Source organism: Lineus longissimus, chromosome 4 (genome assembly GCF_910592395.1).
Source record: "Lineus longissimus chromosome 4, tnLinLong1.2, whole genome shotgun sequence".
NCBI classification, from domain to species: domain Eukaryota; kingdom Metazoa; phylum Nemertea; class Pilidiophora; order Heteronemertea; family Lineidae; genus Lineus; species Lineus longissimus.
In genome coordinates, this window is record NC_088311.1 from 3032066 (window position 1) to 3058559 (window position 26494).

At 41.0% G+C, this 26494-nt stretch overlaps 1 long non-coding RNA gene across 2 annotated transcripts; it reads left to right on the plus strand.

The window, feature by feature from the left end:
• The first annotated feature begins 233 nt into the window (after positions 1-233).
• Positions 234-26102, plus strand: LOC135487264 (uncharacterized). Of its 2 annotated transcripts, none has more exons than XR_010446795.1 (4): positions 234-322; positions 23421-23522; positions 24266-24369; positions 26076-26102. It is a non-coding gene; the product is annotated as an uncharacterized LOC135487264 (long non-coding RNA). The 2 variants fall into 2 exon arrangements; XR_010446796.1 differs by lacking the exon at positions 234-322 and adding an exon at positions 2500-2578.
• Positions 26103-26494: the final 392 nt, after the last annotated feature.

The following is a 26494-nucleotide window of genomic DNA, read 5'->3' on the forward strand; positions in this document are numbered from 1 at the left end:
TAGAGTTGATGAGATCGCTTGAAATTTCATCTCCGTTAATCTCTGTATTATCACGTGCTAATTTCAATATTTTCAAGATTATGAAAACTGATCTCTGCAGACGACATTGATATATCCAGCAGTATATAATCAACTGCTGATAATAAGATAACTTGGCTTTATACATGTATGTGCCTCGTAACATGGACACCGTGACCCTGAGCTTACCCTGATGACACAACACGCTCCAACGCCCAAGTCAGCATTCACAAATTGGATCAATTGATAGAAGCCACCCATTGACCCAATGATTTGGTTGAGATCCCAGTAGCTGAAGAATCAGGTTAGTGGACCGTGACACTTTGACCTGATCTGCCAGACACACACCTTGAAATCCAAAAGAAAAGTCGAATTCGCTATCAAAATTTGTGTCAACGTCCATGACTGTTAACAAAGGTACAATAAGTGGAACAATAGAATGGATCAGCAATATGACCTGCTTCTCTTAAATAGTTAGAATGGCTATTTCATGGACGATAAGGGTCAGACAGGGTCTAAATGTCTGGAAACAATTGATTTGATACTTTGATATAGGTTTCAAATGATATGTGTGAAATTGAGGGGTGAATTCTAGGTCAGGTGAATACAGTGGTGATTTGAGTCAAAATGCAATCTGACTGTTATCAGAGTTTACTGAAAATGCATCAGTTTAAGCCATCATTTTAGCCCACAGCTGAGGTCAGCTGTGAAGAACAAAGAGGCAATTGCACCGGGGTTCGAACTCAAGACCCTTGGGATGAATTGGACACCCTATAACCACCAGGCCACCAGTCCTTCTGCCAACCAGTCTGGTCCCTGATTGTGAGTACCTCTGCTAGACATCATAAAGTGGTTAACTTCACCATCCATCCATCCTGAACCTCATGGTCTTATACCCCCTGATGTAAAATAAGTCTTGATATAATTCGAAATAACAAAATTGCAAAAACCTTGGTGGTCAGGAAAACGTTGGTGGTCAAGAAGCCATCAATCTTAAACTTCTTGTAATGTCTATTTCTGCTCTTGGAAACCTCTAATTCAAAAGATAATCGTCATTTCATATGACACTGTCTCTGCCTTGGCAAGGGTCACCCTGAGGGTCAATAAAGGTGCTTTGTGATGTTATTTATTTGGTGACCGTGGACACAACAGGAGCGGTGATCAAATGTCCATTTTGTCCCCTGATATTTGCAAATGATAAAACCGGCATTTACTGAATTTTATCAGATTTGATCAATCACTGCCACGGTACCACCAAGTTTTATTGGTGTCCTGTCTGCACGAATTACATGTAGTGTTGTAAGCAGCGGAATGCCAGTGCATTGAACACTTTTCTTGTGATCCTCTATGATATAGCCCCTTTTTGACAGACTATCTTACCATAGCCTTTTTTGACACAACCTACTATCAAACGCCCCCACATTCGAAAACAACTTATTTACAGTGCAACCATATGATGCTAGTATTAAAGTTATTCATCCTATTATACTCTATCGTATGATAATTAGGCCAAACACTGTGATGAATTGTCTTTGTCTCGCGTTGCACTGCCGGAAGTTGTGATGTCATCGACAACATTGGTATCATCGTGAGATGAAACTTAGTTTCATATGGCTCATGTTGATGATAAATTCTCTGGGTAAGTTTTCGCTGGCTGTTAGCCCAAACGAATAATAATGTTTTGGCCAATGTTCTACACATAGTGCTATATGCACCATACGATAATTTCTATTGTCTATATCGTCACCCTCCTACAAATAATTGCCGAACTCATTTTAGATACTTTTGAAAAAAACAAGAAAAAACGAAAAGTGGGTTAGGCAATATCGTAGGTGGGTGATGACATAAGGAACTTGAGTAAAAGCTACTTTTACCGAGGTCAGTAAAAAGTGCTCTTGTTAAAAAAAGCCACAATAGGCATACCTGCTTTGGCCTACCGCATATCTCAAAGAGAGTTCCGCTTATCGACCTAAATATTCATGTTGTGGGCCTATGTAAGGATGCTTTGCCCTGGAATTTGTAAGTAGTCCATCCCTGTCCTCAATCAGCTGAGGGTAGAATCTATTATTCGATCATAAGCATAACAATGTGATTCTGATGTGTGGGCGCTCATCAACAAAGACATTAGCCATTTCCTGGCTAAAGAAAGCCTTCTGCCTCTGCTGCTCTTGAAGAGGCCTTTAAGTTCCATGCTTTTCACATTGTTAAAGATGGCGCAGCATGTCCCCAGATCAGTGTATGGGACTGTCATCGCTCCAGCTCCTGACGAAAGTCTTTGTGAATTACACCCACGTCATAAAAATTAAATATGCGATAATATTTTTGATAATTTACAATCGGTTGTCTCGCCTTCTCAAATGTATTTACTTAGGCAACAATAACCACTCAGCCTCAGACACTGGCGGAGCCCCCTTCTGTATCTTACTCTGACGTCATGACCCCATTCTTTTGTTAGCGTTTCCACTAACTTAAAGTTACTGTGGAAGAGGGATGGTGGTGTGTCTGGCCGAGTACACAAGCCGCTTGATTGTGACACCCCAGTGTGGATGACCTAGTATTAGTAAGCCTTGTTCGCCTTGCGGTGGAGGACCTTGGATTTGTGTGAAGTTGGTGACTTGGTGCACAAGATATTGTCTGGGGGAGGGGTACTTTTTCCCTTTGAGGAAGATCGTGAAAGAGCCGGACATATCTCCATGATAGCTTTTTCAAACTGTACGCCTCATTCATTGGGATATCAGCATTTACTCTTGTCACTATCAAGTCATGGGTGGTGATGTTTTGTTAACTTCAGAAGGCGTCACCACACTTGACTAAGACAACTCTTGTTCGTCACAATAGTCTTTTTGCTCTCTTCAGTTCTCGTGCACAAAGTTGCGTTATAGGTTAAGGTGACCAAATGTGAGGGTGGGGTGAATAACTGTTGGATACCTTTGGTTGTCCTTGGTGATTAGGCCATTTTGTCAAGGTCAGTTGGACACCCTGAAGAGTCATCAATGGGCCATTGTGGTTATGTCTGAAAACTGTCTGGGTCCTAACTTATATTGGCATTGGGTTAACCCCTTAGGACTGGGGCTTGTATAAAAAAGTGTAAGATCTACTCTTATTTATTCAATCGTAAAGTTGCCTTATAGCAATCGTAGATTAGAAATGATTATGACATTCCAGCCAAGTACCTGTATCTCAAAGAGAGTTGTCCTCTCTGGATATGAAAGTAAAGCTTGTATCTCATGAAGTGTAAAACCCAAACATAGCATGACCCTTTTCGTGGTGTAGATCATAGAGACGTCAAGCAGTTTATTTAGTTGCACTATGTTAGGTGACAGGCTCAAATGTCTTTGAAGTCGTGACGATCCTTATCTTGACCCGTAAGAAATACACGATGGTATAAGATAACCACAAACAGTTCAAAACAATACCGGCAACACGTCAGGTACTTCAAGTTTGATCGCACTGATGGACTCTCAGGAATGCCCTTTTTCTCCTCTCGAGCTGTATTTAGATAAACTGGATGTTACAGAAAAGTTTGTTGGGGACAGCCTTAAAAGTGAAAAAAATCATGCTATAGGCTACTTGTCACCTGTCAAATTCCTTTGATCAAATGATTGTCCACTTGCCGACCAATGTCATGCTTTTTTCACCTCTATTGAAACCCTATGTTATGACCCCAGCAACCGCCCCCACCCGTGGGGTGAAACATCTCAAGCTTTGATTGTGTTGGGGTTTGACTCTGAATGTTCTTCAAATACATTGACAGGGAGTGGGTCAGGTAGGTATAGACCCACATTCTGATTACAATTTTACAAATGATGAAAGAGGTGTTCTCAAAGTGTGATGGAAAATCAAGAATACGTTTGTATGAGAATATGTTCGTGAACACATTATCACAATTACTCTGCATATCACACCCTCCCTTATGTTATGTCTGGGATAGGATCACCCCTATTTTCCCAGCAACAAGCCAAACTTGAGACCCTCAGGGTGCCATTTGAAATCGCATTTAACATCGATACATCATGTCACTGGTATTTAATTGGATAATCGAGCCTAATTACAGAATTAGAACACTGTACTGGGAATGTATTACCGGTGATGTTTCATGCCGATATACTACTCACTGGATTCATGAGGAACAAACCAGTAGGGGAACTTGACTATTAGTTAATTACTGTTATACAATTACTTCCGTTAATCACAGGCGCTACATTCTGACTGCCAGGAAGTGAAAATTAAGCCAATAGCCAACAGTAGGCAAGATGCGGGCTGTTTGATGAGGCTACCAATGATAATTTAATTGCTAAATTGGCAGTTTAACGATCATACCAGTGTGTTAATTGACAGCTTCCCTCATCCACCTAATGAGATTCTGTTCTTGTCATCCCTAGTATCTCTCCATGTGGTGGACCATTCAGACTTTGACATATCACAAATGAAAAATGACTTTTGGACCGCAGGTTACCAGCATGATTTGGTTTTCATGACAATGGGAGTGATATCTTTTTGCAGACGAATATAATTTCTCTTCCATAGTTATCCTTTGGTGGAAAATTGTAATGATGAATTGAGTGATAAAGCAGCCCCGGGCCATGTCACTTTCCCCAATCTTTTTGGAAGTGGGGACGCTTCAGCCTAATAGTAGCAGTTTTTCGGTCAAGGGTAGGAACAGGGCACACCTTCAGGGTTTACGGAGTAACTTGCTGTCAATTGAGGGTTAATTTAAGTGAGCGCATGTGGTTTTACTTTCCCCTTTTAGCAGTTCCTAATTTTTCGGTTTATAGGGGTCGTGGGGGAGTGGGAGAGGGCACACCTCTTTCAGGCTATGAAGTAACATCCCAGCTACAATGTATACATAACTGGATGGGTTTAGTGTACTCAAATAGGACCTTGGTATCAAGTTCGCCGCCTTAAACACACCTGATAATGTGCCTACATCATTTAATTCAGTATACATATTCAAAACTTGACTGAGCCGGAATTTCATGTTTCCGCCGTATATGCACCCAGACCAGCATAATTGTAGCCTACGTCATAAAAATGGAGAGGCAACAGGTGTAATTACCAGTGGCGCCAATGACACCTGTACCACTGTCATTCAGGCGGCTTGTGCGACTAGTTACCATAATTCTGGGTTCTGCCTGGATTATGGGTCTGTCAAATTTCAGAATGAAACAAATAGGCCAAATAAGGCGTGGGGCAAAGGCTTAGAAATTCATGAATGTGCGCACCACTCCACATTTTTATCTCATCTACTAAAATATGATACTCATTCATTTGTGTTAAGGAAATTTCCTGAATAGAATCCAAACTAAAGCAGTAATATCTCATTCACGCTTTGCAAATGTTCCGCTTGGGAGGTTTATAGGGGTAAAGAAAGAGGGAATGGGGTGGCATCTCGGACAGTTGCATGCTACACTGGTTGATAACAGCATCATTGAATGCTCTATGATTGAGAGAGACTATATGGGTTTAAAGTCGTCAGTGTTACGGCATCTGTCATTGCCTCGGACATATGGCCCATCTTTTAATGGGCCTTATAGTCTTTAAGGCAAGTGAGGCCCATCTTTTAATGGGCCTTATAGTCTTGAAGGCAAGTGATGGCACCTTGCACTTCAAGGGTTAGAATTCACGCAAATAATGCGCTCTTTGAGCAGATCAGTTGGTGAATGTTGACCTTTGATGGGTCAAGATGAGTGATGGTTATCAGTTTTGGAGTATGGTGATTTCAACAGGTAGTTGCAGCAGTGAAGAAGTGGCGTTCGAGTGTATGTATTGATTAGTCCAACGATTATACCGTTATGACTGAGAGAAAGCACCATCGGTTTCCTGACGTCTCCACCTTGTTGACAGCAATACAAGTAAATGCAAATATAGTTTCAAAGTATTAGCTTGAAACACATTTACATGTATTTTGATTCACTCAAATTGAACCTTTTATCTGTGAACAGTGTCTGTGCATACTGAACAGCAAATCAAGCTTTATTGAATGTGAGATGCACTTTACCCCCACTCCACTCAGCTTATCTCTTAAACTCAAGTAAGCTCTTCATCTGATTGTCATCCCTCATGGTTTGACACAAAAACTCCCGCAGCTCGGGCCGAAATGCGTACCTCTTCTCAATAAATCTTCAGGACTTCCGTTCCATTCATCGGGCATTGTTCGATGGGTACGCTTCGCAGCTTCGGCTGCGTAAGTGAGTTTGGCGATTCTGAATAGCCCCGAACAATGCTACTTGTCCATGCTTTCAAGTACATTACTATAAATCGTCTAATATGATGCAGGTTTTTTGTATATTTAAACGCAAAGTAGCATTCATTAAACTGAAATACAATATTTAGGGTTGGGTGTTACACGACAAGCGTCCTCTTTGATGAAAAAAAATCGGCATCACTTCCGATTAGAATTCTCGGAAAGTATCCCTGACATTACATGACGTTATATTTATCATGCAAATGGTGTTTTTTGGTGATTTTCTTTCAGTTGTTGCTCTATGCTGATGTACCGTCTGACCGAGAGGTGTGGGTGAAGCTGAAAAAAGATCCATATTTTTGCGAAATTGAAGGTAAAAAGGGTGTAGGAGGTCTCGTTCACGGTTTATTTCAAAGGAGGCTAACAACACAATAGGAAGATCTCTCTTCTATTTACCACCTTCATTATGGACAAGACGGAATATTCATATCCTTGGCTCATGAGGCGGTATATGTCTTCTAATGTAAGACATGCCCCAGAAAACAGATGACTGTCTCCAGATAGCTAAGGCCAAGTGGGAATCATCGATTAATATAAACGAGTTGTTTGATATCAAGTGTCTATGTCCTCACCAAATAAATCAAAGTATTTATTTTAAGGAGTTCACCGGTCATGAACCCTAAATCATAGCGATTTTACGATCGAAATTTCAAAATGTGTCACCTGCTCAAAGGCCAAATAATGACTGGATGGAATCATAATATTTTGGTGCACTTGTGTTTATCTAATTAATACAGTCAATATGGTGGAAGAATTGCTTGTCCTTGGTTGACACTTGTTTGAGAGTAATTGATTGTTTACATCAGTAATTGATATCTTGTGTCAATTCTTCCTTCTTGGTATCATCGAAATATTTAAGGAAGATCAGAAAACTAAAAACGTTTAACTTTTGCTCATCTAACTGTATTAATTCCTAGTAAACATAGGATGTTGTGTACCTTTCTTGAAGACATCCCCAAGGGTGGTCGGAAGAAATAAATCAAATAATTTCTTGCGGCATTTTTCGTGTGCTTGGTAGGGAGGTGGTTCATGCTGGGAAAATTCAACAAAAATTCAGTTTTTGATTAGCTATGGCCTCAAACTGTTGAGACGCAGGTTGATTCAATGCTTGTAGTTGTTTTGATTAGGAGAAGGGGTTAACACTAGCGGTTTGGGGACATTCCTCTGTAAAGGACCGAGCTATAACAAATGATATTTGTAACCCGGGGCAATGAATGACCTCCCAGAATCACGATACGCCAACGCTGCTAACCAAATTTTCTTCCGATGCTGATAAATCTTTTGAGATCCGTATCACTATGGAAGTGACGCTGAGGTTCAAATCTGGGTCAGAAAATTTCACAACAAAATGGGTTTCGTTTAACATTGAATACCTGAGGCTGGGCTTTTGTATCGCAAGGAGATGCAGACTTATAGAGGGCAAGGACGGATGAACCCCGTCAAAATACAGCGTTGTAGATAGATTTGACCCCAGGCAGAGGAGCTGTGGGTAACCTATGGTGAACTGGGTGAATACCTTCACATAATGGGGGTGGTAGTGAGTCCGAGTTGATTTCATGGTACAAGGGGCCAGTGTATCTTCATCACCCTCTCACCGGAGCCTTTTCTCATGAAAACTTCTAACTGGCAGTAGTTTGTTGGAGTTAGAACTTCCATTTCGAAGATGAAGCATATCAGGGTTACGTCTCCCTATAAGTGAGACTTGAATTTGATTCCATGGTAGGAGACAACTTTCCCATCAGAAAGCGGCGTACCGTGGAACCTGTTCGCTGGAATCATGCTTGGTAACCGCTGTCATAGTCTGGTAACCCTTGCAGCCAACGGGTAAGGTACAGTTAGATGATGTTGTTGTATTTGAACACCCCTTGGCAAGATGCTGTAACATTTGCATTAACAGATTCATAGCATTAGTGTGTCTTTTTCTCACATCTTGATGTCCCAGGGTCCTGTCTCAACTTTGATACAGATGTCTCCAAGTGGAAGTAATATTTTCAGTTTGAAGAATGAATCCTTGGCTGCTCTGTCTGCAGTGTGGTGCCCAGGTCATTTCCATAGACATCAGGACTGGTCATCTTCACGGCAATGGAAGTTCAGCATCTTGCCGATGGTTACAATGAGCTTATGCTGCTATGAGGTAATAGGCCAGATCTGGAGCAATAGAACTAAGCTTTGGACAGAATAATGTTTTGAACATCTTTCCTCCAAATTTGGACTCTCTTGAATTTGATGAACACCAAGGATTTGCATCAGTTACGAAGTTAGCTGGAGAACTCGAAGGCTGTGGTTCTTGCAACCAAAATGTGTTCATCCTTGGGAATTCTGCTTGAGGACTTCTCTCATTTCAATCAGAGTAGGTCTGTTTGATAACATCAATCGTTGCGCCGTTATCATATTTGACGATTGTTGCCTGCACGTGTTTAAAGCAGGCAAATTAATTCAACATCGGTGGACAATATCATCAATGTCACGGGTATACTTCCTTCCATTGTTTGAATGAAGGGGAGGCCAGAATCTTAGGAATTCATGTTAGCATCGTATTGTATCTCAGAGGAATGACCTGTAGTATTTCACCGAATTTGAATTATTTCGTGTTGACTGTTCCAAACCCAAGTCAAGCGACCTAAGTCAATATGATAACACGTCGGCAAATAGGGTTGAGATAATATTGTATGATGTACTGATATGAGTTGTTTGGGTAGGGAATGGTGATATCCTGCCCCCAGGAGAAGATGGCGTGGCGTGGTGTGATGTCGCCTTAGTCAGGATGTCACTCCCTTTTACCTTGGCCTTAATCTTGAGACGCTTGGCCACCGACGCTACCAAAGTTATTCTTCCTGGTGAAAGAAACTGTACTTTTTGTTTGCCGAGTGGTTAGGAGGTGTACTTTTGAAGATATTCTCGCCGGTGACTGAAAACCAAGTCGGGTGTCATCAACTAGTTGGGGCTGAACCTTGAATGTATGTAATGATCAGGATTTTTGAGCACAGGCAATGTTCTGGTTACAGCTGAAAAAAAACTGTTATAGGATGATAAGCGAAACTAACTGCCTCTGCAGCAGTGGTTGCCGGTGAGGTTCTTCCTCGGTTAGTTGCAAAGGTAACATCGAGTTTAAGCAACCCCTGAACCTTAATAGCCATCGCAGTATGCTATTTTCATGCCTTTACATCTCAAATTCAGGCAACTGTGTTGTATAACTACTGTCCCGCCTTTGACTCTGCACTTGCTGCAGAATCAAGCCAACCCCTTCCTCCCACGGCCTGTTTGACAACAGTTTATTTCCCATGCCCCCACTGCGAAGCTACACCTCTCAAATAACCACATCCCTGGAAATAAACGCCAACCTTCCCGAAGATGCCCCCATGTTTAATCGGACGAAAAATCTATTGACCACATGAACTGTTTCGACAAGTTCATCAACTTGGATTGTCCGAAAATGCAATCTCCGTTGTCTGTGAGAAAACGGGATTCTAAATTAATGTTTGCGATGGGAGCCTGTTGCATTCAACTTTGCTCGTGAACCGAAACTGCAACAGAGATATCATGGATGATGCGTTAAATTTAGCTTCGTATTCCGTCTTATTATGTTAGGTTCTTGTAAAGTTGACAGTTATCGCGTTGATGTGGCTGTGACTTTGAGTAGATTTTGTCACATATCAGTCATCAGATGTTGAAATCATACAGTCCATTCAATAAGCAACGCGTTTTACCATCCCACCTGGCCGGCAGTCTAAAACGATATAACTTTTTTCAAAGATCATGAGTTGCTTTTTATGTTATGTCTGATAATTTGAATGGGAACTACTTTTTTGGGGTCATTCCTTGGAATCTAAGGTTCTCTCTCAATGGGATGGTTTTTAAATCGATTTGTGATAAAAATGTCTTTTGATGAAAGTGTGATGTTTGGAATTTCGTTCTGGGTCACTTGTTGTGGTTGTAAACTCTTCTATGAATAAAAGTGATTTTTTTATGGGAATCTCAGGTTAAAGGGAAATGAGATCAGTAGGACTGTCATTTCTCCAAACAGAATCACTGAAACCTGTCATTTCTCCAAACAGAATCACTGAAACATTGAACTGCAATAAATGGTGCAGCCCGTTGAAGAGGCTCACCTGAAATTTGCAAGTCATGTCCAAAGTTGTTTGGCAACACCAATGAAACTCGTTATCAAAGCCTTGCATTATGTGGGGGCCCACTGTGGTATTAACCTCCTGGCCACCTAGACTCCACGACCAAAGTTGTCCCTTTACTCGTTTTTCATGGTGAGGATGAAGCTTTGATTCTAGGTGATGAGTTTGGACCGCACTCACCTTCCCGGGCCAATTTGGCAAAGTGCCATAATGGATGCGATGATTGAAGTGCTGCCCAAAATTCTGAAAATATTCCATCTTGAGGCCGTGAGCCTGTCCCAATTACGATTGTCTGTCAATGGAGCATCTTTTGAAGTTAGATGTAAAATATCGTACAAAATCTCAGACATTGTCAGCATATTGAATTTGCCACTGACACCAGAAATCGTACACCTTGGCAAATAATATTCTTATTTTGAGTTTATACTGATGTATTTTGTCTCATTTATCTAGGATGATGATAGCTTTGGCGGTAAATTGTGACCCCTTTTACTAAGTTCGTCAACGCAAACATTCTGACTCTTCAAAAACATGATCGTCTTTCTGGATTGATGAGACTGTTATTAAGAGTGGGGAGCAACAATCCAAAAACCAGCTCTCAAGATCATGATTATCATCAAGGCACTAATGGGCTTATTTTACCTCTCAACTGTGACAGTTACAAACTACAATGCTCTTTTAATCCACAAATAAGACCATGACAATCTGCCAGTTGCATGGCTGTTATCCTCGTAGACCGCCGGTGGATAACACTACTCCTTAGGGGTTGTTTTGGCCCTTGTGTTGCTCTGACCCACCGTGTCTGACCCCTGTTGCTAATGAATCACTTATTCCCCCTACTTCACCACAAATTGGCTCTAAGGGGTTTGTGAAAACACCATAATCAGCTGATGAACAAATTGCCCGTGGTTGAGGCTGTTCCCAAGGTGGCTGCTAGGATGCTTGGGGTGCCTTGGTCATTTGGTTGGAGGAGAATCGGTTATTTAATGGAGGGCTAATGACTGTCTATTCATCTATAGGGGTCATGGTATGTTCCTTGAAAGTATCATCTGCATCCATTAGCTGTAAAATCCTCCCGATCGAATTTGAAGTCATCGCCAGCAAAAGCTCTACTTTGGTAACTGTGGGTGAAGTGATAACCAAACAATTCTTTACTACCGGCACTTTGTTGTCAAATAGTATTTTCCATGGCACTCAAAGGATGCTGTCTTTTCACCCCTATAAGACAGCTCCTTGTACCAAAACATTTCAGCCAAAGTTGTATGAAGATGCAACAGAATCGAACCAACTCCTTCCATATTTTGTCTGTGATCGGTCCTCATAATTCTTGGAATGACATTAACGTTGCCGATCAGAAATAGTTTCTCGGGAGATGTTATCATCGATAATGGAAAGCTATGGTAAAAATATTTTGGTCGTCACGGTTGACTGGTCTCCGTACCCTTAGATTCACCTCCCAGTCTCTTGTCCCATTTCAATCAGAAACGACCACAATCCATGAAAAGCTTCTCATATTGAATTTCATCAATTTGAATTTAATTTCAGGTGTTCAAGGGCGAAGACCTTTGAATAAAACTCGATTGGATCCTGGTAAGGAGAAAAGATGCATTTAGTTCAAATGTAAATTGTAAGGTAGCTGGGGTGATTGCTATCAAAGAGGTTTATTCTTGTATTGGTATTGTGAGAGGAATCACTGCTTGAGTGATTCTGGCACAATTAGGCCCTGATTTCGGGTGCAGCTCCTCACCAAGTCCTCCATCTGGTTTTCTGGGCCGGGAGGGATCTGGCGATGTGAAGTCATTAGTTTTGACTAATCGTCATTTGAGTTTTGGCTAATCCTGAACTGGCGGTTAGAAATTTGCAGCAAAGTCTAAGGATTGTCCAGGATGTGACTCTGATTTGTAAATTGAGATTATTTGACACTTGTTCACATTAAACTCCATCTGTTTGGATTTGAAGAACTTTATCGCCAATATCGGAATGATTCTGGTCCTAGTTATCCTCTTCAAATCAAAAGAGCATAAAGATTACTACTAAAACTTCAAAAGTGACCTCAACCCTTCTTATGATTCACCTCATTTGGAGTCCGCTTTTCAACATGAACCCCCTTGGGCAGAACCAACCATTCAAACTATCACCTCTTCCCATTCCTGCGTCAAGATACCATCTTTAAGTGACCAAAAAAGATGCAGAAAGTCACTTCAAGTCAGATCCATCCCTTCTGATTCAGTGCCCAGAAGAATTTGCAAATTACCATTAAAAGTTTAAAACTTGGTTAATCTTTCTCAAGATTTTCCAATTAGGAGTCTAATTGCCTAAATATACCCCCTCTAGGTAGAACCTTGACTCTCTCTCCTGTCCATCAGGACCCTCAGATGCCACAAGGACATAATCTGGCCATCCCATTCAAATTTCAAATCTGACCATCTTTTAAATCTCAACTGTCACAAGTGAAAGAAGCTAAGATTCACGAGAATCCTGAAAGGTCAGGTGGACGTGACATTGTTCCTCTGTTGTTATGGAACCAGAGATGAGGGCCAGCTTCTTTGGTATCGAGCAGACATTTTCAAAAGCGACACGGTCCTGAATTGAAATTGGAGCGGCGTATTCTTATGTGGACCACCGGCATGTTTAAGGATGGTTAGACACCGTGATGACACTTGTTGGGATAATGACCATCGGAGTTAGATCATGATGAATGAGGTTTTCATGATGAGGCTGAAGGAATTTCCTTTCATTATCTTTCGTGTTTTACATAAACCCGGAAATGAAACGATGTTTCTCGACGTCATGGTTGAAGAACGAATGCGCAACCGTTTCCACTTCAGCTAGATTAGCACTTATAATCAAGATGCAGCAGCTGTCCAATTAGATTTCAAACTTCTCAGCAGCAGAATTCAAACTTTCTGGGCTTGGCTTAGTGGTTTGATATTTGACTTGAGGTACAGGCGTCCTTTTATCTGTAACAAAGTCAAAGTGTAGTGATATTAGACTAGTGCTAGGTACAGATGTCCTTCTGCCCTACAAGAGGAAGTTAGGTGACATTACTGCTGCATGCAATGTCCTTCTGCCAGCTTATGTCCAGTGAATGTGAATTTCCCCTTGGAAAAGTCAGATTTGTGGTGTTGTACCTGGCCTACAAATACAGCTCTTCATCTTTGTCTGAGACCAGTCCTTTTGGCATTATAGTACCTTGGCCCTGTTGGATGTGTCCAAGTTAGAGATAATCTAGCTCTGTACTGGCCTTACCTCTGAGACCATCCCTCCAGTTGTACTCTACCATGGCCCTGACTGAGAATGCCCTGATGACCCACTTAGAGATAGATACCTGGCCTAATTACGCTGCTCCTCATTCACTCAGAGGCCACCAGTTTGGTATCAGATTACACTACCATGACCAGAGCGTCCTCATGACCCAGTGAGGTGTATTTGTCATACTAACCCAGTTATAACTGCTGTCACTCGTGTCCCAGGTGAAAATTGTCCCATTGTGCATCTGGTTTAAATGTTCCAATGACCCATTGGTTCATAGAAAATGTTTATGATATCCGAGGTCAGGGTCACTATTAACTTGAGTAATGGGGTTTTAAATGAATCGTCCATGAAATATTATAATTCTTTTTAAAATATCTCCATGGTTTATCCCAATGTTTTCTCGTGGTGTTTGGCTCTTTATATGATTTATGGCTAGAAAGCACCTAAACTTATTTTCCTCCTCTTTACGAGGGATGTTATATTCTGAAAATCCTTTCTTGATTTACTGATGATGGGGCGGTGATGACCAGTTTATAGCCCAAGTAGATAAGATCAGCATCATTGACACATCAGCATCCATCATGGTAGATACAATCTTAATCCTAGCCCATATGGTGCAGCCTGGTTTGACAGCTTTTGCAAGATATCGACAATGTCTCCTACAACGGCATGAACATGAAATAGATGCAGTAGACCTAGTACTTGCATGATCTGATAGAAGCTACGTCTGTCACAACATCTGTAAAATCAACATTAAGGAAATTTGTGATTTCAACTACGGTCATTCACTGACATTCCAATGCATCTGACACACAAGGTCCGAGTCGATCCAACCAGATAAGGTGGGTATTTTGGATTTGTTGGAGCAAAATGATCCCGTGCAGCTTTCTATATTGTCTTGCAATATTATTTTGAGACACACTGTATTGCTTAATTAATCAGAAAAAATACGAGAAGTTTTTGAAATCAGGAAAAAAACAATTCGACCTAGAGAGATGTACGATACATTTTTTGTGCCTGGCAATAAATGTCACTTGTATTGTTTAAATGTAATGATATGTCTTCCAATAAACATGAACTTGGTCTTCACATTGCTGTATCAGTATCACTTAAAAGGAATTTTACAAATTCCAGAAAATCAGCTACAATATCTATCTTGGGTGGTGGCTGGTTTTTCATGACATATAAATACATAATCACAAATGCCTATCTCTTGAATGTCACCGAGTTTCCACCGACCTTCAACCGCTGCGCTGCGGTGATCAGATTTTCACCCACATTGTAGCTTTCTAATTGCAAAAAACCAGCGTGTCTTGGGGAGGCCTTTACTATTGGACTGAATGGGTCGCATCCTTTTGTCGGCCTCTTAAAAAGGAGACTAACTAGGTAATGGATGGGCCTATCATCGGGTAAGAGCTCTAGCCCTTGGATAAGGAGCCTCTGGAGGTGGTAACAGTTCATCTTGTCATCAGATAGTTGCAATTGTCAAGGTAATTCGAAGAATTTTTGATAGAAACCTCCCCTGGCTTTCTCCTTGCTTCAAAGATAAGAATATTGGGAGAGGTCATTGGAGTGGCCCAGCTTGATACAAAGTACATATAGATGGACCACAGGTTAAATACTTCTGTGGCCATAAAAATCAACGGTGGCGAGAACTGCATAACTTGGTGATAACTGGGAAAGCTTGTTTGACGTCAAGGCTAATGGGTCAATGGTTGTCTTTGGCTGTTCTTTATCAATCTGATACTGATATTGGTGAAGGCTTTTGTTAGCCGGTCCTTACGTTAAATCAAATACAGAATAAATAATTGATAAGATTTTTATGGTGTGTAAACTGTCTTGGTGGCTCAAGTACCAGTAGTACTTTAAATATGAGCTTTTTAAGGTCGAATCTTCTAAGTGATCGAATATTCTAAGTGTACACTTTGGCTAAATCAGCAGTTTACGTGATAAATTGGTGGTAAAATCATTCAAGAAGTATCCAGCTTCGATGAAAATGACAGCTGCCTTGGTGTTCTGCTACTAATGTTAGTTCTGCTTCATTTGGTCTGAATTCGTTGTCCCGTTTCACAAAAAAAATAAACTGACTCGCATATGGCAATTCTTTCCTGTGTCAGCTATCATATTTCATCATCGAACTCCACAATATTTAGAAAATCACCATGTCAGCTGAGCATCTGGCCCATGGGCCTCTCTTTTATCAATATTTTATTTCTCTTAGAAGAAGAAAAAGCAATTTGTTAATAATGATTGGCTACCTGTTGAGCGTAAATTATTCCCTGCGTTGATAATGATGAGTTCAGGTAATGTTGCACAGAAATAACAGTTGAATTATATTTAAACAAGAACAATATCTTCTTTTAACATTGTTTCTTCATGAATTCATGCTGTGTCAGAACTTTAATGAATTCTGGTTAAACAAGTGATGACTTTTTTACATGAAAAACTATCAGCGTATCATACACTATTGGCGTGAACAGATTCATTGTCCTGGCTGAAAATGACCATCAGCGGTCACTCACTCCTCGTGAGAGTCGTCTGTCTTCTCTCATGAGAGATTGCTTCAACCAATGTCGTTTTTTTTATTCCGAGGCTCTTTCATAGTATCAGTGACATCTGTATCATTGTGACTCCTCTAAGCTAATTAATCAATCCTATTTCTTGATGCTGATGATATGGGATGGTTACAGTGACAATGTACTTATCTAATCTCAATGATCCTGGTACGCATATTTCTCTAATTCCTGATGAGCTCATTCGTATGCATGACATGTCTAATCACCAGACATTTGCACTTTTCGGGCGGAAGGCTTTATAATTACGCCAATCCCCGAGGACCCTGACTGCAGACACTGAAATATACGTGGGCAAGATCGAGAAGATGGACATTGATTAAAGCCACTTTTGGTCTTCGAGGAGATTTCCAGTTATCAAAATCCGCAATTGAGTTCGACCTGTTCAAAACGAGGCAGGTCATATGGAATTTGATGACATATATTTTGGGCATTCCTGGTAAAGTTATCAAGTGCTGTGCTGTTGACTTTGATGACACAACAAACAGTCAAACAAGATAGATCAAAGAGAATGTGGGTGATCTTTTACAATTATAGGACAACAAGGTCCCTCAATCCCTCAACACAGAGAAGCTGACAAGTAAAACGCCTTCAACAGTCAGTTTGAGAAGATGGGAAAGTTCCCATTTGCACCATAACAGTTCTACCTCCTGAGAGAGAGACCTTTCAGAACATTCCAAACAGGCCTGCAGCTACCTTTTTTCTCATGTGGGCAAAATAACTCTCTTGTCAGTCAGTCAGTCTGAAAATCAGCCAATATCTGCATGAAAAAACACTTTTTTGGTGACACTTGGGGGGGACCCCCTCTAGTTATTCCCCTGGGCACTGTGGATGGTCAGGCTGTATTCAGAGGGGCGGCGAGGGGGCTAACCCCACCCGACATCACAGCATTATGGGAGATTTCATGCTGATTTAGGATTTAGGACTTGACAACCTCTGCGACATGTTGCAGACGATAGTTTCCTTCGTGTGCTCCTTGCTAGTGCATTCCAGGGGTCAATGGGTGCAAATCCATTCCTGCTCACGCTAATGGTGAATTTGGAATCATTGATAGCGGTAGCATCAAAATTGGCAAGGGCCGTGAATGGAACTATGAATATAAATTGGCCTGAAGGACCACGACATCTTCCCAGGTGTGACCATTAGCATAGTAGGCTATCTACGTTCGCGCATCGCACTGGTTATGGTGGGCGGCAGCTGTTGTCAACATCTGGGACAATACCATTGAGACTCTACGTTGATATTAATTTGTATCACTGTGATCTGCTCGAGAATTCTGTGGCCGTATTCAGTCCTCCCCGGGTTTCAGATGAACGCCAGCGCTATGTCTACAGATGGTGGATTTTCTATTGTTTTCCTTTTCCGATTGACAAAACGAAGTATTCTGCGACCCCAGGTAGTCTTATCACTGTATTGTGGCATATGGAGAAAGCGTAATGCAGAAAGTCCTCTTGAATATTTTACGTTTATAGGATTCTAATAATACTGACAGAGGGAATATGCTGCATGGAGAATGATCCACTTAATTCACTTCTGCATGCAACCTACATGTAGATGATGACATTGGAATATCTCAAGGAGACTGGTCTTGTCTCACTTATTAGCATCTCATCAATACTAGTCTGGCCTGGGTCAGCCCGTCATTGACCCCAGGGATTAGCTGTCAGGAGTGATGCATTGATGAAAACACTAGACTAATGTCAGTTAATTGCTTGAAATGTTGTCCAAGGTTTTGAAAGTCCCCAAGGCCGTGTGAATATAATGGGTATCGCCCTGCATTAGGTTCCCGATAATCAGATCATATCCCAGTTATTTCAATCATTTAGAAAAAGTATCAGTGACGTGTGCTTGGAATGATACTGTACCGTCGAACCTCCCTCAGCGGACACCTGTCTATTAAGGACACCAGTTTTGGTCCCAAATTAGTTGTTTCCATTCAAATTGACCTCTCTAATCAGGTCAATCCGTAACAGAGAGGTTCTACTGTTATGTTATTATGTTCTTTCTTTCCAGTTTCCTAAGACAAAGCTAGTCCTATTAACTTTTCATCTTTCTCCCTAAATGATGGTTTGCCTGTCACTTCTTGAGGTAACAGATCACAACTTGCCAAGCTCCTACCACCTCTAGCTGTTTATTGGCCATAAAAGTAAGATGCTGATGTGGTTCTGAGCATACAGACAAAGCTATTGTTCTGTCAACTGTTATGATGTTGTGTTTGCCCTTCAAATATTGATGATAATTTCTCCCCAAATAACGGTCTTTTCTCACTACTTGAGGAAACTTATCACACTTCTGCCATGAAGTATTGGCCATAAAACTAGATGATGACAGGTTCCCTTATAGGACAAAGTGTTGTCCTGCGGGAGGCCTTTTGCTAAGGGTTTACCTTTCCAAGTGTCAACTTCTTTCAAAAATGGGAGTAATATAATTGTGGTGTTGCCTTCCCAATGGAGGTTCCTGGTCATTGGCAAGCCACAGCCACCTCTGAAATAATGAAATGATAAAGTGGGATGTTAATACGTTTCTCCTCCCATGGAATTGCCCTGGACAGATGCAGATTGTGTTGGAGAGATTTAGACAACCTCTGCCACTGACATGCAAGCGTTCCCCTTGATGCCATTTATCTTATGATTCATATAAAAACAAAAGGCAAGCGATAGCAAAATCACCAAGATAACAAAAGGGTCGCACCAGGACACTTTGCTCGCTCACTTTTTCAGACAACAAGAACAATCATCAAGATGATAAGACTTGTAAATTATCTGCCGGGGATTCTCGAGACTGATAATTATGATGGACACAATCTTCCAGACATTCCCTTGATGATTAAACCATGGCAGCGTATTCGTTATGAGACTTTTTCCTGTTTGATTAGGTGTTGTTATTGTGTCCATCTCGAGCACATTGCCAGACCAGTAAAACAAGTTGAAAGCAGTAAACCTGTCATGTCGCCGTTGATTGTCAGAATTTCATGGGAAAATTATGGAAATGAATGGGTCTGCATGCTGTAGCATAGTCTGGGTTACTGTAGCATTCAGATCGAGAGGCATCATGCACTTTGAGCTTGGTCACAGCCTTTGCTGGTGTATGATAGGGGGTAGGGTTGGAGCCTTGGTTTTACCGTGGTAATCAGGCTATCAGAGCTACATGAAAAGTCCATTAGGCGTGATATATAAGGCACAGTCATCAGGGGGAACAAAGTCGAGGCATTTTTCTGATAGTGACTCATCCTGATGAACTTTGTCCCAGTTTCCATTGCCAATTAGATGACAAGCAGTGTAACTCCCGTGGCTGACTAGATGTCTATTGCAGATGCATGGACTGTCACCGTGTAGATGAATGAGATTACGTGACAGTGAACGATAGAGGGGGCATGCAGACCCATCTGAGGAAATCAGGGGTTCATGTTCGCTTCTCCGGCCCTGCAGACAACCCCATGAGACCCCCCCCCCCCCCCCTCATTGGCTGAAGTACAGTGCTTTTAATGATTCTTATTTCATTGGAAATTATACTCCTAAATCGCAGAACAGTGGTAATTTACTATGAATGCGGACCTCGGAGAAGCAAACATCCCTGATTCCTCAGACAATTTCAGTCATCTACCCTGATAAGTCCAATTCCGACCTTGAGAACAGGCAATCTTGGAGTTTGCAATCCTGGAGCCTTGTGCTTCAAGATGATACATCTTAGTTTAAATAAGTGAGGAAAGGTGAAGGTGCTTGTGGAAAGGTAAAAGAGGCAATTATTTGGCTAATGGTACAGCTAATAAAGGATGAGAGTGATGTATGACTGACAATAGTTCAGGTAGATAACAGATTAACTGACACATACGCACCTGAGTTTTCCTCACTGAACTCTGTGAGCTCGGCAAGAAGTTGAAAACCTTTGGTCTTGATTCTCTCATCTCAGCTTCTCTTGGGATGAACTACTGGACAGATTAGTACAGGGCTAATGAACCCGGAATGGAATGAAATGTAATCGTTGAAATGAAAATTTCCAAATGACTTAATTTCCATTCAGGCTTGGTCACATTTTCTAACAACTGAGGTCTGAAAATCTTTGGGAATTCCTGATTCCTCACCAAAGGCGTTTTCCGTGGGAACCTGTAATGTTAGCCCAGCCAGACATCAATGAAGTTTGCATACCATACCAACCTGTTCACTGTCTGGAGGTGAAGGTTAGAAGAAGCTAATACAGTCAGAACTTTACCAGCAGTCAAGGCAGCATTCCAGCCAGTGGGGGTGGATGTTGGCTATAACCTTGTCTACTATCAACACTTAAAATGTTTATGGCACTGATTCTTGGTGGTTTCTGTCCTGTCAGATTTGTTCACGTGTCTGTCCAACTTCATGTGTATATGTGTGAGTCCGACCTCATTTGTTTATCTGTAAGTCCGACCTTATTTGTTTATGTGTGCGAGTTTTACCTCATTTGTTTATCTGAAAGTCCATCCTCACTTGTTTATGTGCAAGTCCGACCTCATCTGTTACCTCCCTCAAAGTCTGTTGTCATGGGATGTGTATGAAGGTCCTTCAAATCAGAGGACGCAGGTGGGTATCCTCCTTAAACTCCTTTCCTTCATATGATGGTTGAAGAGCCCTAATCTCCTCTGAAATGAACATCTGGACACTTTCACATACTTCACCCTGAACCAGTTTAAAACTTTACAGTAGTTTTAATGGAATATGGTTCAATAGTGGTGTTTTCAGTGCCAATTTCAATACACATGTTCCAGTGCTACACCTTCATTTGCCAGTGTTAGAGAGTCAAATTTAATAAAGCTGTGACACTCTGACTACATACTGATTTGTTTCTCTTTCATCCCTCCTCGAAAAGGCCTCCTGACGCGTACTTACAGACATTCCTAAGCCTAGCAATACATGATTCATTCCTTAACCAAGCCCATGACTGATGATGAGTCTAGCCCATAGATTGTGAAATTGTGATACTTTAGTGATAAACGGAAAAAACACCATGGCTTCAGGCTTCAGCTTGGATGGATTGATGAATTAACTCACACGATCTGAGCAACATATCACTCATAATAAAAATCAGGTGTCTAGCCAATGTTATCTGTTACCATGTTCAGGTTACCAATATCTTACCCTCATATCCTCCAGCAGGGATACAGTGATGTCCTAGGCGAAGTGCGGTGAAGTGAGGTGAGGGTTATGAATATGCAGTTGGAATATGATAGTGGTTGTAGTAATAATTCCCGATTACCAGTACGGTTCCTAGGAACATTCCTGAGTGCAGAGTTAGACCTTGCCAACCAACATTATGTCTTTTCTCGTGCTCAGTTGGGAATCAAACCCAAGAGATGATCAGATCATGAATATGATACCTTACTACTATCCAAATGCACCTCGTGACCCATGATTTCATGAAAAACGTGGAGAAATCGCTTCGGCCTTTTCAAGGGAATGTTTCTCGGTGCTGGCATATCATATCATATCGGTGAGGTGATGTTTGATTACTATTTACTTTGAAAGAAAGGTAAAGATCGGTCATAAAGTTGTGATTGCAATAGTTTTCGGATAAAGTAGCCGCTGACTCACATCATATACCGGTACCTTAAAAAATTGGGGGGGGGGGGGTGTCGTCACTTCCACGATTTTGTCCATCCGAACAACTTCTGAAGAAAAAGGATTGAGTTTCATCATACACATAAATTTCAAAATGAGTGCTGAATGAAGGTGAATGGTATGGCTGACTGAAACTGAGTAAGTGTGGAAAGGTACAGTTGATTTACCTACGGCAAAGCAGAGCCATAAAATCGCAGCCTTGTAACATAAGTTGTCTGAATGGATGAAAAAAGCCTACTTTTTTGGCAGGCTTCAATTGTTACTGTGTAACATGAGCTAGAATGAATTATTATCGTCTAAGTAGGAGGAGAAAAAATGGCAACAATGTGTGTGTATGCTGCGCTGGGCTGAGGGTGTTCATGCAAGACTGCAGCTTCAGGTTGGAAGTCATCCAAAGCTTTGTCTTCTCACCTATTCATTTAGTGGAGCAGACGGATGAACTTTGTTTGGATTTCGTTTCTGTTGAGAAAAAAAGCTAATTGATGGTAAACTGGGTTCAAGGTACAGTCTCAGTATGCCTGTGTTAAGGTGATACATTGGATGATTCAGTTTCCAGTCAGTTTGGGTGTTGGCGAAAGTTTTAAGTAGCTGCCTACTCAGTTTTGCTGGCATAGGATTCTGAGTCATTCATTGTATTGTGTTTAATAGATTTATCACAGAACTTTTGTGTTGAGTTAGCATTACTGAATAAACGATTTAACCTTCTCAGTTCATATGTAAGGTAAGGTAACTACAGTTATGTGACTTTCCTAGACTGACAATCATTTGCAAGCAGAACTTATGACAGTACCACACTTAAACCAACTTTGTTAGTGACTAAATAGAGGTTTTATTAATAATTTTATTAATAAGTTAAGACAAAACATAGGCTGACATGGGTCATGAACTTGAAAAAACTATACCGCCAATACTAGGGGTGATCTCTTCACATTTTCTTGGAATCGATTATTAGTCAATTAATGATGAGTAATATGCATGCCAAGCTACAGGGTAGTCAAATCGAGCAAGGTCAATGTAATTTTCGGCTGACTATTTACCAACAGTGTCTGGAAATAACATTGTAAATTCTTTAAATTGGATTATTAAAGTGGAAATTGGACCAGTTAATTAGCGAAGTGTGTCATGTGGGTAACCATTGTAAGACAAAAGACAATGGGGAAATGACAAATGCTGGCAAAAGTGTATTGCTGCAACAACCCGAGGTGCTTTATTGAGTCCCAGTGGTGTGTCGTGGGACTATATTAAAAAGCTAATTATACCAATTAACCACTTAACCAATTAAGAAAATTGGCTTATTGGTCAGCTTTCAAAATGTGTCACAAACTGCATGATCTTAATGAACTCCCTTACCTATGGGGATTGTCAGGGATGTTGTTTTTTGGAAACATCAAAGGTTCAGACACCCCAGTGGATTACATTGTCAAACACCAAACACAATCCTATTACTGTCTTTGTTCGTCAAAGTAGGATGTTATTGCTAGAACAATACTGTAAACTAAAACATGGACAATCGGGGCACTGGCTTATGCCTACGCCTACTATCATATTAAAAAAAGGTACAGATATACTGCTGGTAGGCTATTAGGTGAAATATTCTTGCTAGCTTAACTTATTTCAGGTCAAGTTTCTGTCTGTGGTGAAAACGAAAAGAAGGTACTACTTGGGAGAAGAAGCAACCTAAGTAACCTGTCTGGCTTCAACGGTATGCTAGTGTGAAAAGGTAAAGTATAAGCCTAGGTAGCCGCAACCGAACGGCCTCCCATAAATAGAATATTCAAAAAAACACATGTCTTACATGACGATGAAGTACCAGAATGGTTGGGATGGTTGAATGATTTGGAGCAGCATATCACCCCCCCCCCCCCCCCCCCCCCCCCCAGAAAGCAATACGATATTTTAGTTTGGCTAATTGAAAATGTACGTTGTACAGTTTACAGTGTGAGCCATTATCAGTGCATTGCTTGTACATTTTGTAAGTGATAAGATATGGATAGGCAAACACATGCCTAACATCATATAAATCAAAGAATAGAGAGAACAAGAAGCTGACACCATGCCAAGCCTCAAGGTAGTTCCTTGACCCAGTAGCCCAGTGAACTAGTGAGGCATTCATCCATGGCAGCACGCCTACTGGCACCCCTGGCCCTACTCCACTTACCTCATTATGTTTTAACCTCGCACCTGCCTCTGCCTCTTCAGGTCAGATAGGCTTGAAATTGAATTTGGTGCCTGGTTTCAACTTCAACACAAGTAGGCCTCCTACTTGAATTAAAACTTATAAAACTCCACTGGTACATGCCAATGAATGACATCCTGAGATTCAATTTTTTCTTCATAATCAATACAAAAAATATCGAGAGGCAAAGTACATGCATATTGAAAACAACTGGTTATACCGATGTTAAACGAGGTGTACGAATACAACTATTACAATATTTGTGTTTGCATTTTCTTTATTTTCAGTCAGCAGGGGCCTAACTGATTCGTATCTGGGATCCTCAGGTAGCACATTATTCCATGCATGTTGCCACAGAGACCTAATTGATTTGAAAATGGACCCAAATACTGTAGGTAAACTTGTTGATCCAAAAGATAACATGATTAGAAATAGCAAGTAATTTGAATCTCTTTCTTACAGCATCCATGGATTGGTGGACTTAACTGCTGCAGCTAATGGACGTCACCTAAATGTTTGTGATGGTTCCAGATCCTCCAAGTGGGCTTCTCGTTGCAAAGCGTCACCAATGCTACAATATCATAGCAACCAGGTAGCTCTCTGCTACTCTGGAAGACAGGCTATACTAGTGTTTGTGTCAGGCTAACTTGGCGGAGCTTTACTGTACATTTTTGCACGGATCACTGTACATACCACCAGATTATACCTGCTGCCTGGGAAATACATTGTGGGGGTGTGGGACGTATATGTTTCTTTCCAATCAAAAGTTAAGGCAAGATCAACTTTAGTTGTTAGCTCATCCAAAATACTGCTGAATCATGTTTCAAATTGAAGATGAATGTATCATCAAACTTTAATGAGTGATATGATGTAGAGGGTTAAAAAAAAGTAGTCCCAACACTGTACCAACATGTACCATTCCCTTTTGCTTTGATCTCAAGACAGCCACTTCCTGCGTCTGGGGAGGTCAACCATAACCTATTCCAGACACCAAGTTCAAAGCACGATATTGTGCATACAGAGCCCGCTGGTCTTCCTGCTATGGTAACCTGCACTGCTGGACTGTGGAGATGCTAATCTGGCTAGTCAGCATCCCTGGAGAGTTGTAGGATGTATTGCAATAATTGTCATAATCAATGGATTAAGTGGATTATCTTTATAAATACTGAATGTGCTGTTCCCACATTGTACCTTGCATGTAGATCGTTGTACAGTGTTGTTGAAGGGTTGTACTAGAACAGCTTGAAAACCGTTATCTGTCAATTCATTTGGGGATTTTCTGTTTCTTTGAACTGCAGCAGAGACTTGCATAACTTTATAGGATGTGCGGTATTCAAGCATCCATGCTCATGGTATTACATGTTACTGGGGGAAGCCAGGTCCTTATAATGTTTGCCATTAGAGGACTGTGGTAGCATATCACGGTGTCCAAACTGCTCTACAGAAAACACTTGTCATAACTCTTTAAGTACTTGGTTTAGCAGTTAGTTTTACATACTCTTCATGAAAAGCCAATGAAAGGCATTGTAAAGCTGACCAGCGCAAGGCCTACCTTTTAGAACAAAGGAGTTTTTCTTAACTCCAAAAGGCACGGTATCAAAGGGGTTAATGGGGCAAATTCAGATCAGCTTCCATTTCACATCTATTCATACCTAGGTATTTATTTTTCTGTTTATTTTTTGTTTTTATGTAACATTGTGGTCATTTCCATCATTTGGCGCACATCATGTAAACCTGTACAAAACTGATGATAGATTCAAGTCAACCTATTTGGAAATTAGTGCCAACTTATTCTAATTTGTTTAGACAGTTGTAGAGGTTTGTGTGTTGAAAGATGCTAATGTGTTGACCTCTCCCAGGGATATCATGGTAACAACAGGAAATTACCTCTCAACTGATTCATGTTTGGTTACATTTTGGCTTGGGTTTCAGTCCCATCAGAGCAAGTCCTTGTACTTTGGAATTTCCTGGTGCAGATTTAGAAGAAATAATACCGGAGTACATGTGACTTTTCAAGGAGTCCCTTCTTATTTGATGCCTTGACTAGTTCGATTCCTTTTCAGCAAAGTTTAAAATGATTGTTTTTTATCTTTTCAGATCCCCTTGTGAGAACAGCTTTGCAAAACCAATCTTGACCCATCGTGGCAGCAGAGTATGACCGTGGTACTGAGCATAACAGAAGCTTCAAGATGAACTGACGAGAGAAGTCTAAGTCTCCTCATCTCAGATTTGGATGACGATTGTTCTTCGATCAGAGGAATCAACTCGACGCAAGCCTTAGCTCTTACATTGACAGCTCAGCCTTATAGATGATGCTTAAAAGCTCTCCAGCGCCCCTGCAGTAGCTATTTTGACAAAAGTGCCCCACAAATATTCAAATGTACAGGGTTGCTCTAAAAGGTCCTGTCAGACGCTTTACCCATTTGGGACAATAACATATTGGGCTGCCAAAATATCAGAAATGTTATTGTTGTCTGGCCTATATTTATCACCTGTTGAGTTACATACAACTAAAA